Source organism: Ambystoma mexicanum, chromosome 3p (assembly GCF_040938575.1).
Source record: "Ambystoma mexicanum isolate Mex_15411 chromosome 3p, UKY_AmexF1_1, whole genome shotgun sequence".
Lineage (NCBI taxonomy): Eukaryota > Metazoa > Chordata > Amphibia > Caudata > Ambystomatidae > Ambystoma > Ambystoma mexicanum.
In genome coordinates this window covers 801,804,979-801,822,009 of record NC_090925.1, presented here as the reverse complement: position 1 = coordinate 801,822,009, position 17,031 = coordinate 801,804,979, and the positions used below count along the sequence as shown (strand labels likewise).

The following is a 17,031-nucleotide window of genomic DNA, read 5'->3' as shown; positions in this document are numbered from 1 at the left end:
ACATTCTACAAATAGACCAGGCCCGCGGCCCCGCGCATCTCAACGCTATGCTGGTAGTGACTAGAGGTGTGCTCCGTAGATCACTGAACTATTCTCCTGTCCTTGGTTCCCGGACCCTCTAATTTCCCAATTCATTCCTCCTTCATCTCCTTACCTTGTTTCCTGGATTTCAAGTACCTCCTTCGTGTACACTTCCTCGCATCCAGGACGTCCTGACCATCCGAGTATCCTGGAACGCTGAACGCACGCTGGAGTCAGAGGAGACTCGCGCGGGCTTGTACAAAACCCGATCCGTGCGCAAAAAGACTTCCTCCAAGAAATCCTGCAAGGAGCGATCTCAGGTGAGAAGGGGGGAATTCCGTGACAATCATGGTCACATCCCGGGCATAGCTGTCCATACCACCTACCTGCACTTAAAAATGTGCAATGTTGGTTGTCCTTAATCTATGTTTGTCAACTTGTGTATTGTCCCTGGTGACTGTTCCATTTACTTCCCTTGACAGCCTGGACAGAATGGGCCTCATTCCGACCTTGGCGCAAAGGGATACCGATCACCGGTAAGGACACTGGTGCCGGTAATCCCTTTGCGCCCTATTCCGAGGTCCCCCAACCGGACCTGTAAGATACATTTGGTTGGACCAAACGTACCTTACAGTTCATGTTAGGGGACCAGGGCGTAAATAACGGCCTTGGCATGCGCCAGACCGTAATTTGCGCCCTCCCCATTCCCATTGAGCCCTATGGGGGCTCAAATGGGAATGGGGATTGCCATTTTCAATGGGGACTTACCGGTCCCGCCAATGTCAGAATAGACCGGCAAGTCCCCATTGAACTTGGTAACGTTATTGGAGGAAGTCATGGTGCTAATAGCGCCATGACTACCTCCAATCTCGGAATGAGGCCCGATGTCCCTCAAACTCACGCCACTGTAAGAAGTTCTCTGCTTCCCGTCAAATCTAATTTCTTATATATTGTACATTCTTTTGTGATCAAAAGAGCATTGTTCCTCCTGTATATAAATAAAATAAATATAAAGTATGCAGTGAACCCGGAAGCAGCAGTTGAGAAGCAGTGCAATATTGCAGCAGTGCTTCTTCTTGCTGTGTTAGCAGCCTTCGGCTAGGAGTGGGGCATGTTATTGGTGAAGCAGATGCCCAACGTGATGACATTGATGTTCATGGTCCTAGGAAATGTAGCTCCTAACGGCAGGCATTGCTCTAATCTCCTCTAAATCTGACAGGATTTTAACATCCAGCTACAAACCTTATCTGCACAACATCATTTGGGATGTGCCCGCTCCAAACAGGGAAACAAGTACATCAGTCATTTTAGACTATAGTACCCTGATTCCAGAGGTGTTTCCCCGCAGGAATAAGAACACCCAACAGATCCTCAGGCACGTACTAGCATTCTTTTCATGGGTGGGATTCCCAGAAGACGTATTAACAGACCAGGACAGACCTTTCATGTTTAAATTAATGGGAGAGATCCAGTGGCGTAACACAAAATGTGGGGCCCCCCTGCGAGCCATGCTGAGAAGCCCCCCAACTCAGCAACAAATCACTGGTCACGCCACACTCTGGGCCGCCATAAATCATCATGCTTGTGCAATACCCACGAATGTGCTGCTTAAGGTATATGCTGCACACTGCACTAGCAGAACAATATAAATATGTGTTTTAATGCACACACCCTCGCTCCAGCCTTGGCCGATTTCTGTAATCACACTTTCACCCCTGGCACGTTCCCCTCTCCCCTTAAGCACTCCCTTATGCATCCACTCCTCAAGAAGCTGTCTGCTGATCCTGCCTGCCTGTCAATCTATCGCCCAATCTCCATCACCCCTTTCCTGGGCAAACTGTTGGAAAAGATGTCCATCTCCCAGCTTACTCTCCACACGGAATCTGTTGGTTGTGCTGCATGACCTTCAGTCTGGCTTCAGAGCTGCTGAGTCATGGAAACTGCTCTCCTGAACACCTGTGAAGATCTGCTCTCTAACCTTGATTCCAGCATTCCTTCTGTCCTCATCCTCCTTGATCTTTTCTCTGCTTTCGACACAGTCAACCACGCCATCCTGATCAATGTTGATCAATCGACTCCATGAGAACATGGGCATCACGGATCAGGCCCTTGAGTGGCTGCCCTTCTTCCTCTTGGACAGCCCCTCCCAGGTCCAACTTGGTCCCTTTCTCTCTGCTCCATCCTCTCACCCTGGTTTTTCAACCTCTACTTGGCCCCTTTGGCCCACCTGATCTCTACCTTCGCCTCTAACTTTCAGTGTTAAGCGGATGACACTCCGCTTTCCTTCAGGCTCCACTCAGACTCCTCTCCTCTCTCGCTCATTCCTGACTGTCTATCTGCGATTCAGGATTGGTGAGCCTCTAATGATCTATGCCTTAATGTCAGTAAGATGGAGATCTTTCTCATTTGGACTCCTGCCCTGCATTCCCTCTCGCACTCTGGCCGCCCGACTTGAGCCCTCTTCCTTTGACATTCTGTGAGGCAAACAACCTTGGTGTCATCTTTGACTCCACTCTCTCATTCTCTCCTCACATCTCGGGCGTCGCCAGGAAGTCCGACTACCAGCTGCTCCTCCTCAATGGTACTCTTCCCTTTCTCACTTTCCCCCAGAAGCTCACTGTCTCCAGAGCCTTGGTTCTCTCTAGGCTGGACTACTGCAGCAGCCTCTTTCTCAATCTGACTTCCTCTACTCTCCACCCTCTGCAACTAATCCAGAACAGGACTCAAGCCCAGGGAATCACATCTCTCCAGCCCTGAAATCTCTCCACTGGCTCCCAGTTGCTGCATGGATCAAGTTCAAGACCCTTTGCATTGTCCACAAGGCTTTCTGGGCCTGGGGCCCACACTACATCCAACGCTCTCTTCCAAAACATCTTCCTTCTTAAGCCCTTTCCTCTGTTGCCTACAACTCTCTAAGGGTTAAACACTTTTCCAGGCAGAGAGTGGGTGGTAGATCTCTCTCCTCTGCAGGCACCTCCCTCTGGAATAGCCTCTCTGCCCCTCTCAAACTTGAGCCGGACCACCTGAAGTTCCAGAAGCAGCTCAAACCTTTCCTCTACTCTTCTGCTTTCTCTCTCTCCCTCCCCTGCTGGCCTACCTGACCTACCTGTCTGCTGTATCGACTGGTTGCTTGGCTACCCTCAGAGTCTCGATGAGTCCAGACTCTTTCTTGACAGTCACACTTGCACTGCCTCTGGGCCTACCACGAACTTAGGGACTGTAACTGTAACCCTTGTTCTCCTTGCACTACCCAGAGCCGCGCTGCACTTACTCAGAGCATTGCTGCCCTGTTTTTCTCTCTCCTCTCCCTTGCACTTCCCCCCTCGCTTTCCCCTTGCACTTCTCATTCTTGCACTTGCACGATCTGAATGACACAAGGCCTAGTAAGATTGTTTGTCTTGTCCTCCCTCTATTTTCCCCGCCCTTTTCTTGTTGCGCCTAGAAACATTTCTGTACAGGTGCATTATAAATGATTTATATCATATAATTTGATCACAGATGCCCAGAAAAACATACAAAGCCGCAGTAAGAAGCGGCTAGACTGGCAGCACCCAAATGGCAGTCTAGCCAGGTAATTCACTTAGCAGGACTGCTTTATTAGAAATGCCCACTTAAAAAAATGTCATACCAAACTGAGGAATGACTAGACTGGCTACACCAAAATGCCTCTCTAGCCACTAATACCACATATCATCCCTGATTAGCCTGTACATGGACAGCCTTTATGATTCGTTGCACAGGCCTGCACCTCCCACACATCCCTTCTCCCTCCCAACCCTACCCCAACCTCTAAAGTCAGCTTCTGTGCCCAGAATTACCTCCACGTCGCTCTTCCTTGTCACAGAGCTTATGGATGAGGATCTTTGCCTCATAGGTACGTACTGGGATGAGGAAAAGTGGGACTAGGAGTAATGATGATTGCAGGTAGTTAAGTCAGGCATTACCTCCATGTACCTCTACCTCACCCCAGTACTTGTGTATAAGGCACTCTGCCTCTTACACAAGTGCTGTCTCATACATGCTGGGACGAGGAAGAATAGGGCTAGGAGTAATGAGTAATCAAGGCATTAAATGCAAGTATTGGTGCAACACCATTGAGTTGACTTAAATGGCACCTGGGTTTTGTTGTTAACAAGAGCCCAACAATTACTAACAAAGCATTTCACTGTTAGCACCTGCATTCAAATGCCACATTTGTTAGGCAATTGAAATCGTGATGTGGGTTTAATACTTGCATGCCAGTGGAGTGATTGGAAGGGTAGGAAGGCAGCAGGAGACCGCTCATTCTCACAGCAGTCCATAAGTGGGAGCTTTCAAACTTAAAGGAGAGAGTTAACTGCTTGTAACATTGAAGCTGCAACAGAATAGTCTCATTAAAATGTGTAAAGAAATGAGATGCCCCAAACAAATAAGTTTGCCCCTCCCTCACCGCCCATGAAGTTAGCGCCTCTCCCAACATTTGAAGGGTTAGCCCCCCGAAATGTAGATTTGTTGAGCCCCTGAACGCAAGCACACACGCCATTCACCATATACACACACGCGCGCCCAGCAATCCATATATTTAAGTGTGCATTCTTTCACTATACAGGGACACCCAAGCAGCTATCCATACATTTAAATGTGCACCCTTTCACCATACAGGCACACCCATGCAGCCACCCGTACATTTAAGTGTGCACCCTTTCACCATAGAGGCACACACTACCAGGCACCCACCCATACATTTAAGTGTGCACTCTTTCACCATATGCTCACACAGGCAGCCACCTATACATTTAAGTGTGCACCCTTTTACCATACAGGCACACCCAAGCAGCAACCCGTACATTAAAGTGTGCACCCTTTCACCATACACTCACACAGGCAGCCACCTATACATTTAATTGTGCAGCCTTTCACCATACACTCACACACACACACACACACACACACGTCATGGGGTTGAGGGGAGCCCTAATACTTACCAAAAAATTGGGCCTCATTACAACTATGCCGGTCCGGAAACAACAGTGCCGGTAAGCTTACCGGCACCGTTGTTTCCAGACCGACATATTACAGCTCTGCGGGTGGTTGCTATCCCGCCCGGCAGGTTAGACCAGACCTGCCAGGCGGAACGACACCCACCCGCAGAGTTTTCATGGAAGCACCAGCACCATTATTAATGGTGCCGGTGCTTCCGTGGACCCCATTCCCATAGAGCCCAATCGAAATGGGGACTTATCATTTGCCGGCGCCTGACTCCCCGGAATGACGGGCTTGTAATCTGCCTGTGTTCCTGGGAAGTCGGGCACCGGTAAATCATAAAGAAATTATTTCCGTTAAGGACCGAACCATAACGGCAGTAATTTCTTTGGGAAGGCAGAGTGACTTCAAAAATACATTATTTCTTCTTTAAGTCATAGGGCTCCCCCCACCCCATGACATGGAGGCCTCCAGCCTAGGGTCAGCCATGCCATGGGGGGGGCGGAGCCCTCAGACTTCAAAAAGAACATTTCTTTTAGTAGTCACTGCCTTCATAAAGAAATGGTTTATGTTACAGAAATCATTTATTTATGAATGCAGAGTAAATTGAAAAAGAAAAAAAAGAATTTTTGGAAAAAAAATGTTTTTCTTTTTTTTATCCAGGGGGCCCCCACACAACATGTGCTGGCAGGGCCTCCCGCACCGTGGGGACTGCGGGGGCCCCTGTTAATCCAGTGGAGAGATCAACAAACTACTGTCAACAAAAACATTAAAAACATCTGCATATATCCCAAAAACAAATGGATTGGTTGAGCAGTTGAACAAAAGCCTCCAGACCATCTCAAGGAGGTTGGTGGATGAGGATGGAAAGAACTCAGAAATTACATTATCTGGGCAAAACTTGCCATATGAAAACTCCTTACAGCACTACAGGGTTTTTCCTCTGAGTTGGTGTATGGAAAAAGTGGCAAGAGATGTACTTGACATGCTGAAGTCGCATTGGTAAGGGAAAAGCCATCAAGGTGGAAACTTGGCTCAATTTAGCCAAGCCACTCAAGCTTACATGTCAATCATGGGACAACTGGTTTCTCCAGAATCTGCCCAGCGCCCAAGGGAAAGAGCAAGCCTACTGAAGTCCCAAGGCTAAGTTCTGAAGATGTAATATAGGAGATCAGGTCCTTGTTTTCCTTCCCACCTCAGAAAAATGTACTTCTTGCAAAATGGTACGGACCGTATAAGATCAAGGAGGTCCTGGACAACCTCAGCTATCATGTGTACCAACCAGAAAGGAAGCAAAATGAACAGGTGCACAATGAGAAGCTTTTTAAAAAATTGAAGTATTTGTATATCCCTATACCAACAGCGATGACCCTTTTATGTTCAAGAGATCAGGCTATTACCTGACAGCTTATGCAGTTAACAGAGAAAAGATCTCCAGCATGTGGTAGATCAGTTCCCATATGCCTTTTAACTGGTCCAATTAAAACCATATAGAGTGCCAGACACTCTAAAAGTAATCATTACAGAAAAGATACAAAAGCTGCTGGAACTCCTTTTAATTAAGTCATCCCTGAGTCAGTGGTCATCTACTGTTATATTAGAAAACCAGATGACAACTGGTGATTCTGTGTTGACTTTCAAAGAGTTAATTTCATCTCAAAATTTGACACTCATCCCATTCCCTGAATGGATGTGGTGGTAGAGAGTCTTGGGAACGATAACTATATTTCCACCTTGGGCCTTGCTAAAAGCGGTTGGCAAATTCCCTTCATCCCTAGTGGCAAAGAAAAACAGCACCCTCTCCACTTTTCAACACTGAATCAGTCCTTTGCAGGAGCATATCTTGTTGTCATCATTATTCACAGCCCCACCTAGGCAGAACACATGTATTATTTGAATGTGATTGTATGGGTACCTTGATCCGCTGACTTAAAAGCCAATCTGGCTAAATATCACTTCGCACAAAATACTTGAGCTTTTTGTTGTAGGTAATAGACTTAATTTAATCACAGGAAGAAAAAGGCAGAGACAGTGCCCAGTACAAATAAAGTACAAATAAATGATTGAAAGCATACCTAGATATGATCAGCTATTACCACCCTGTTTATTCAATCATATTCTACCATGGTGCCCCACTAAAGGAGAAGTTAAAACACCATTGCCCAAACACGGTCATCTGAGGTAAGGTAGAACCACAAACCTTTGAACATCTTAAACAATGCCTGTGCAATCTCTCATTGCAACAAATGCCTGACCTCAAGAACTTTTATTCTACAGAGATATGCCTCCAAAGGCAGGCTAAGGGACATTTTGTTGCAACATTTTTTTTTAATTTATTGTTGTTTTATTCAAGATAAATCTTGACTTGTCATCAAAAGATACAATAAAATTTACAATTCATCACCTAAAAACGTAAACATAGAAGAAACTAAAATGAATACACATCGATAAAATTATCAAGTATAACATTCAAAGAATAAAAGTACAAGATACAAAAAAGAAAAATCACCTTATTTACAAAACAAGCAGAACTGGCACGCATCAGAGTCTCTATATATTGGTATTCACAAGGACCACATTTTAAAACCCTTACTTTATAAAGAATGTTAATGATAAGCAGATTGTGCCACAATTTACCAGAGATGTATCCATGGATCCGGGGCTCTAGAATTATAATTTGCTCATAACTATTACCTTTTTTAACAGTCTCAGTCTATACAGGAAATTAAGAGTTGCATATCTAACTTTCTTCCTGGGGGAATTAAATAATAATTCCCAAAAGGGGGCCTTGGATACGTCATCATAGTCTTCAAACAGAGTTTTAAAATGTAAAATTTGCAATGTTAATAACTTAGCACATTCTGTATATATATGCGTCAGGGTTTCTGGTTCCAATTGACAAAAGGGACAGTACACGCCACTCAGAGTAATCAATGTAAGTGTAAGTAAGACATCACGAGTAGGCCACATGTTGAGACGAAAACGTAAATAGTCATCTCTCTGGTGGGAGGTGGGGAATTTAGTTAGATAATTTTCCACAACACCTAGTTTTTTAAGAGCCAATGGATTGATAAAAAATGTCTGATAATGATAACAGGCGCTCCTAGTCTTTATCCAATCATATTCCCATAAGCGCCTCTTGACTTTATCAGGATTCTCAAGCAATAGCTTGCAAGAAATGCCTGTATTGCTAATGATTTTCAGCACCTGTCCTCGCCAGAATACAGGAAAGACGGCTTATTAATTTATCACATAATCTGCTATGAGACCTAACAGGCCCACTTTTGGGGGAGCCAAAACACATTTGCGATAAAAGGCACATCATTTCCATTTGTACATAGCGTATAGGGATAACAGTCCCAATTCATGCCTTATTAGACACATTGATTCGGATGTTGGCAGGTTAAGCACTTGTTTCCAATAGCCCCCTTCCAGTTTCAGCCAGTAGCTATATGATTTGTCAATTAATGCTTCTGACCCATACACTACCACTGGAATACATTTTTGCTTGTAATATGTAAGAATTTGGAATAATGGAAAACTTACAGAATTTAGCTTTAATTAGGTGGGCTTGAGAGATGGCTGTACATAACTTTTGTTTTATATACATTTCATGGGGAACAGCACTCTGTTGATTCGTTACCAATGTACCCAAATAAATGTAAGATGATACCGATGACAAAAATACTTGCTGGAGGGGCCACCTGTGCTTGATGGTGCGTTGTTTTGGGTTGCTAAACAGGATGACTTTAGTTTTCAACACATTAATTGATATACAATTACGCTGGGTGTATTTATCAAGTGCTCCCACTAATGCTCGCAAGCCATTAGGAGTTTTGGCAAATAACACCATATCGTCTGCATAGAGAAGAAATTTAATAGGTACTCCATTGATTTTTGGAGGATCAGCTTTAATGTCATTGAAGCAACATCCCACGTCAGAAATAAAGAAATTAAACATGGCAGACCGACAGTAGGCAGCCCTGTTTTAATCCACGTCTAGTATGTATAGGGTCCAGGGACAACCTTTGTCCATCAGTTTTTTGTACAGCAGCTCACGAAGAACTGCTTAAAAGCCCATACGGAAGTCTATAAAGGCAACGTATAGTGCCTGACGACATTGCAGTGCTTGCGACAAGATACTATTAAGAGTTATGATATTAACTGCTGTACCTAATCCTGGTAAGAATCCCGTCTGAAAGGGGTCACGGTAGTTATTTTTGTCTAACCATATGTTGAATTGATTTAAGATGAGGCGTGCAAACATTTTTCCTGGGCAATCTAGCAAGGCAATGGGGCGATAAGATTTAGGGTCGTCCCTGTTGCTCTTTTTAAAGATTGGAAGAATTATGGATTGCTTACGGGCATTGGGAATATGACTCACAGCAAATGTGTGCATGAAAATCTGATTGAGTATGTTTGCCCAGGCTTGTGGTGGTCTTTCAACATGCCATTATGAAGTCTGTCTGGACCGACAGCTCGAGATCTACTCAGGTTTCTAATGCATTGAGAAATATCTTCTAGCTCTAAGGGAAAGGCATGAGATGAGTTTTGTTCCAAAGCATGACAGTCTAAGGCAGCAAATGGTGAACCATATAAATCTCGAAAGTATTCCTGCCAAGCTTCGTTGGATATTGCAGTAATTTGCACCGCACCTTGAGTTTTGCCTGTAGCATTATTAAGGCAAGTCCAGATCCCACGTGTGGATTTGCTCAGGATTTGCCTAAACATATATTCATTGTCTCGTTGGTGCTGTAAGAACCTCTGCTCTTTTAACCAGGCTTTATGAGCCGACCTCAGCTGCTTTTTCAATGTGGCTCTGTGGTTATTTGCTTGATATTTCAAATTACGGAGGTTCTGCCTCAATAAGAATTTGTGACACTGCACTTCCACATCAAAGGCATGACTATGTTTAGTTCTTGTGGTTGCATCTGGAAAATTATACTCTTTAAATACTTGCATAAGATGTACGTAGCAGTCGGTACCATCGGCTGTGGGAACAGCAAAAGAATTACCAATATGAGTTTGAAATTGCTTTAACTTGTGTGGATTCTAACGCAAGCGATTACCACCATTATTCACGGCCACATGTGTCAGATTGGAATTTGTTAGAAGGGCCTTTGCCGTTGATGGAATCTTACAACATACATATATCATATTATGATCACTTAAGCTTGATGGAAGAATGTTCATGGACAATACATATTTTAAGGAGTTTGTATTCACAAATATGTAGTCCAGGATAGTTTGTTGGTGCTCTCTTCCCCATGTAGGCTGTGGTGGAACATCACCCGTTACTGTACCATTCAACATAACAAAGCCTCTGTCCTTCATTATGGTGCACCAAATCAATTCGTCACGTGCAAATTCTATGCCATCATTGCTAAACAAATGTAAATTCAAATCCCCCATAATAAAAGTATGTGACAAATCAGAGTCTAGTAACAATATGTCCAATATCCCAAGCAAATATTCAAGAAACAGGTCCGCAAGAAGGGTTAGCTTACTCCAGTAAATATTAACTATTGCAAATGTTACTGACCCTCTGGTAACTTTTACCACTTGGATGCAGGATGACAGGGAAGGACAGGTAATGATGGCTAAACCAGAGGCTTTTTTAACTGCTAGCAGTAGAACCCCCCCATCGGACAGCCCAACAATTTATTTGTGGCCAAGGTCGTAACAACGGTATGGGAGGACCATGTCGGCACATTCATGAGCCAGGTTTCCTGTAGCACAATAATATCATAAGTTCCCAAATCATTCATCCAAGAGCTGATGAAATGATTATGGCCTCATGTATTCCATGAGACCCTGCTGATATTATCAGCCAACTCGGATTATGATCTTGTATCATATGTTTGGAATACTGTGGGGCCGGTTTGATGCTGTTGGGCTGCCTCGATTGCAATTCTCTGGGAGAATTATAGATCTTAATTACTGGCTTCTCGACATGTTGGACTGATTGTGTGGGAACTTGAGTTAAAATGAATCCCAGATCAAATAAAGCCATCCTGGCTTGCCACATGATATTCGTAACCAGGCCAGATTGCATACAAATCCTAGCCTCTGTTAAATCGTGGGAGTTGTTGAATTCAACTTGGTCAATGTCTGATGTTATCAGGTGGTGCTTTAAGGAGGGAATCTCGGCACAGATGTTCAGAATGCTTGCTCTATATTAAGGACATATTGGGCACCTGGTAAGTCTCGACATTTCAACATGAGACAATAATAATGTTTCCGTCTGTTTTTAATCTCATCGTTTGTTGTTTTTTTTCATGCAAACCCTTAGATGGAACCTGCAATTGTGTTGTGGCTATTGAAGAAGCCATGTCAGCACCTTGCAATACGTTATAACTTTTAGACAAGGATGTCGGGACCTGTAGGAGGGCATTTACATCAGGAAACAGGACTTGTGAAGTGCTATTTCCAACTCGGCCTTGGCCTTGAATTTCTGTGAGGTAAGATTCAGTAGAGGCCTTTATCATGTCTCTTATATCCTGAACTAATGGTGCCACCGCCGTGGATGGCGGGTGGGAGCCACTTAGGCTGGGGCAGGCTTAGGGGCTTCGCTGCGAACAGGAGTGAAAGATTTATTACTTGGCCAATCTTTTGCCCTTAAGTCTTGAGTGTTCAATGGCAGAGTCGTTTGAGACTGAGGCAGTTTTGTTGGACCTACTGATTTCTCACCTGGTGCGGTTGGCCATAAGACTGATGTTTCAGAACTTGGAACTAAACGTTTCAGGACACTCTGAGGCAACCTGGTGGGCTCCATTTCAAATGAATGACTTGTGTGTTACATAGGCGTCAGTGGAGGCTCCAATTTCTTCTCTGAGAATATCAATGTTTGAATGCATCGTATTCGCCATGGAAGAAGTAGCCAGAGTAGGTAAGGTCGATGGGTTATTTGCAAGAGTAGTCTGAAGTGACACTGATCTCTGGGGCTGCACATCTTGATGAGTTTGATTGGTGCAAGATAATCTATTACCAGATGTGCCTTGAGAGGAGAGAGCCACCAGATCGTCTAGAGGTTTATAAGTCATGTGTGTCTATAGTATTTGGGATAGACTTGGTACTTATGATGGGGGAATGTCGCTTCTTGCAGACGCCTCAACCGTCTCACAGCCTTGACTATTCTCCTTGTCCTGCCTTTGGATTGTGGGCACCTCAATTTTTTAACCGACTTCAAACCCTTCCTGGGACTCGGACCAGGAGGACGTGTCAAATCGGTCACTTCTAGAGGTTTAATTCCAGATGGTGCAAATAATCCAAAGATGTTAGATTTTGGTATTAAAGCTGGAGCTTTTATCATCACTGAGTCGCTGGACGTAACGTCTTGAGAGTTATTAGACTGGACATACGATTCTACTAAGACTCCCTGGGTATCCAAATTAGGGCACTCAACAGGAGTCGGGGGGAACCAGAGTACCCGGCGACCCAGTGATAAGTGGGTCTGGATTTCCACAATGAGTAGAATAACTACCAGTATGCTTAATTCTTGGCTCAGTCAAAGTGTGATGCCTTCCTAGACAATCTTGTAGTGGGATCATATGAGATGTTTTTTTAGTATTAAGAGACGACTCAATGATGTTCACATTTCTAGCAAGTTGTTCCAATAACATGGTTTGACTGCTTATCTTTCCTTCTAATATCCCGTAGAGTTTTGCCACAGTTAACAAAGCTGTATTCATGGCACTATATATTATTATTATATTATTATTATTGTATTATTGATAGCTGGGGCTCAGGAAAGGAAACATGGGTTGATTGATTTTTGTGTATAAAGAATTCTGATTCTTGCCCTGTTTCCTGGAATCTAGAGTGTCTAGGGGTTGGTGCTATAAATGAGGGTGATTCATCTATAAAATTAATATGAGTCTTGTCTTGTGGCTCAGGTGACATTGCTCTTTGTGGACATAGATCTCTGCATTGGGCAGAGCTATATGACTCATGATCCTGTTGTATGGAGATATTGCTATGAGAGTGATTTTCATGCAATTGTATGAGATCCCCATTGTTGGAACAGATGTATAGGACAACTCGTGAATGTGGACTGGAGTTGTTAGACAAATGCATGAAAGCTAAAGCTTCCTCGTCAATGCCGCCGCCAGAGTAAGTTGTTTGTGAGCCTTTCTAAGCTTGTGCTGGGCCTCAACTGAGCAGCGCACGGGCTCCATAACTTTACCCGGAGTGGCCAGGATTGCCACATGGACTTCTTCATTAGGTTTCAATTCACCTGCTAGACAGGCCGAGACTAATTTAATGTCTGTGACTTCTATCCGTGATGGCTTTGCTCTTGACACGCCTTGGTTAATGGTAACCGAGTCGTCATTAGTGAGCTCGGGCACATTCGGTAATGGGCTTTCAGATATTTCTGTTGTGGTCATGGAGGCTTGGGGCGGGGTTTGAGTCACTAGTTGGCCTGTTGGCTTGCTCCTGGCATCGACTCGTGGAGCTAGATAAATCTGTACTGTACTTATGATTAGGTTCATAAGTACAAAAGCTGCGGATGTCAGATGTAAGGGACAATGAGCGAAACGCCATTGTACCCCGCAGTCTATCATCAAGAGCGGCAACTTTGCTCCTCGGTCTAATGATTTTGGCCATCGCCATTTTTGACTTACAAGTGGACAGCGTCTGCGATGATAATAATAACAGCATACCCGACTTTAACGTAAATATTTTGCTCACCATTGTGTGAGTGCCACAAAATAAATTACAATAATAGATAACAAACAATCAAAAGCTAGACAATAACAATAAATTAGCCACAAATACCTCGTGCAAGAGTAAATAACAATATAAGTATAGATATAAATCATCCCACCTACGCTGCCCGCTCGACTGCTAGACAGCAAGACAGCAGGTAAAAACACTTGCCAAAAGCACTTTGCAAATGCCCGCGCGCGAATGCGCGTGCGAATGCGCGTGCACAGTGCTTTTTGTTAGTTCCGGGTGAGTAGGCAGGATTAGCACTAAAACAAAAGAAAAAATACAATCACTAGGCAGCAATCTGGGAGTGATAGCAGTCTGTGACAGAAGCTATGGGTCAATAGCAGTCTATGGGCTAGCAAATGGGCTGGCAGATGTTTGTAGTCGTGTACCGATCCAATCCGGTGGCTGCACTCGTCCAGCAGGTCACGTGAGCAGACTGCGACTCGGCTCTGTAGAAGCGTGTAGAATCTTGGGCAAAGAGTAGCAGCGAGACAGCAGGCAAAAACACTTGCCAAAAGCACTTTGCAAATGTGCGCGTGTGAATGCGCATGCACAGTGCTTTTTGTTAGTCCCGGGTGAGTAGGCGGGATTAGCACGATCCAATCCGGTGGCTGCACTCATCCAGCAGGTCACGTGAGCAGACTGCGACTCGGCTCTGTAGAAGCGTGTAGAATCTTGGGGAGAGAGTAGCAGCGAAACAGCAGGCAAAACACTTGCCAAAAGCACTTTGCAAATGCGCACAACAATTTGATAGGAAGGGACATCCAATCTTTTAGACGAGTAGGAAACGGTTCCCTCATGAGCAAAATGATGCCACTGTAAGGAAGGCATGGTATCAAGCAGTAGACACAGACACAATGCATACAAGTTTCAAAACATGCATTCAATGTTTTGCTTGGGATGGTAGAATTCCTAACTGGCACTAATTCTACAATGGAATTAATCTCGACCATTAAATAATATCAAACACGTCCAAGTCAGTCTGGTCAAAATAAAAAGGCCTATACCAGGAAAACCTAACCTTGCCCTCCTCCTCAAAGTAACAAAATGTGTTAAGGAAATACAAAGGAAAAAAGTGTCTCCATAAAGAAATGCCAGAATGGTTTTAGCACCCCCTCCTTTCCCCAGTTTCAATCTCATGGGATGTAGAGAGTCTTTTATGAAAAACAACAAAAAGGTAGCTGGATGGCACAGTTCTCTCAGTCTTGCGCAGTTTGGCTTACTGGTACAGTTCAATAGTTCAATCTTAGGATTTCACTTTCCAATAGTTCCATCACTTTGTTAAGGCTTCCCTCGCCTTGCCATTAATGCTCAGTTCATACATTTCTCAGATGTTCACAGTTCTGCACAGGCTTCCCTCTGCTGGGCTCGAGCCTGCCTTTCCCTCGTGGGGGTTCCCTGCCCCACGTTTTCTCCACTGTATCTGTTTCCACTGTTGATGACTTTTGAAACGGCAAGGCATTTTCACAAACCTCTGCATGACCACTTTGACCTTTAGGTCAAAAATACTTAAATTCACAATCTTCTCTTGTAGCACCAATCCCTATTGGTACTTCTAGTTTTTATCCTCTTTCATTTGCTTTTTCCAAAAGTTCTAATGTTTTACTTTTGCCTACTTGGCACTTTCACAATTTACATATTTCCTCCTTTGTCTTCTTGACATATTCACAGTTCACATATTTCCATATTTGCCCTCTTGGCATATTCATTGTTCACATATTTCCATCTTTGCCTTCTTGGCATATTCACACTTCCTGTCTTTCACTGCTTTTGCTCAACTTTCTTACCTTTGATCTCCACTATAATTTCCTTATCAAATTTCATAATATTTCACAGAGACATTCGAATATGCGATTCCCTTTTGCAGGACCACTCTGCTACTCTGTATCTCTCTCTTTTAATAATAGTTCTTCTCATTCACGTTTTCCTGGCACATGCGCAACCTTCAACTTGCACAAATTTCAACACTTTCTCTTTAACATCAACTGGACTTTGTTCACCTTGATAACTCACTGGCAATGTTAATAAAATGTCTCATCATTGCTTGTAGCTCAAGGCCATTTCCAGTGCCTTCTCTGCTCCTCCTCAACTCCGTCGTTCACCTGCGAGGGTCGCAGGATGCTTACCGGCATTGTGAAGGTTTCTTTCTCCCGCTCACTCAGCTTATCTTTTCGAATACTCACGGATTTCCGAAAGCCTGGAAATCTTTCCTGGCCTTCTCTCGATCTGCTCCATTGTAGATCAACCCATTGGCCTTCCAGCTTCCACCATCCGGTCCAGATTTGCTCAGGATTTGCCTAAACATATATTCATTGTCTTGTTGGTGCTGTAAGAACCTCTGCTCTTTTAACTAGGCTTTATGAGCCAACCTCAGCTGTTTTTTCAAAGCGGCTCTGTGGTTATTTGCTTGATATTTCAGATTACGGAGGTTCTGCCTCAATAAGGATTTATGATACTGCACTTCCACTTCAAAGGCATGACGATGTTTAGTTCTTGTGGTTGCATCTGGAAAATTATACTCTTTCAATACTTGCATAAGATGTACGTAGCAGTCGGTACCATCGGCTGTGGGAACAGCAAAAGAATTACCAATATGAGTTTGAAATTGTTTTAACTTGTGTGGATTCTAACGCAAGCGATTACCACCATTATTCACGGCCACATGTGTCAGATTGGAATTTGTTAGAAGGGCCTTTGCCGTTGATGGAATCTTACAACATACATATATCATATTATGATCACTTAAGCTTGATGGAAGAATTTTCATGGACAATACATATTTTAAGGAGTTTGTATTCACAAATATGTAGTCCAGTATAGTTTGTTGGTGCTCTCTGCCCCATGTAGGCTGTGGTGGAACATCACCCGATACTGTACCATTCAACATAACAAAACCTGTGTCCTTCATTATGGTGGACCAAATCAATTCGTCACGTGCAAGTTCTATGCCATCATTGCTAAACAAATGTAAATTCAAATCCCCCATAATAAAAGTATGTGACAAATCAGAGTCTAGTAACAATATGTCCAATATCCCAAGCAAATATTCAAGAAACAGGTCCGCAAGAAGGGTTAGCTTACACCAGTAAATATTAACTATTGCAAATGTTACTGACCCTCTGGTAACTTTTACCACTTGGTAGCAGGATGACGGGGAAGGACAGGTAATGATGGCTAAACCAGAGGCTTTTTTAACTGCTAGCAGTAGACCCCCCCCATCGGATGGCCCAACAATTTCTTAATGGCCAAGGTCGTAACAACGCCATGGGAGGACCATGTCGGCACACTCATGAGCCAGGTTTCCTGTAGCACAATAATATCATACGTTCCCAA

At 43.9% G+C, this 17,031-nt stretch overlaps 1 protein-coding gene across 1 annotated transcript in view; it reads left to right on the top strand.

The window, feature by feature from the left end:
• The window catches only part of LOC138580901 (gastrula zinc finger protein XlCGF57.1-like), a 314,301-nt gene that overhangs the window by 154,879 nt on the left and 142,391 nt on the right, over nt 1–17,031 (top strand). The gene's annotated exons all lie outside the window — the stretch shown is intronic.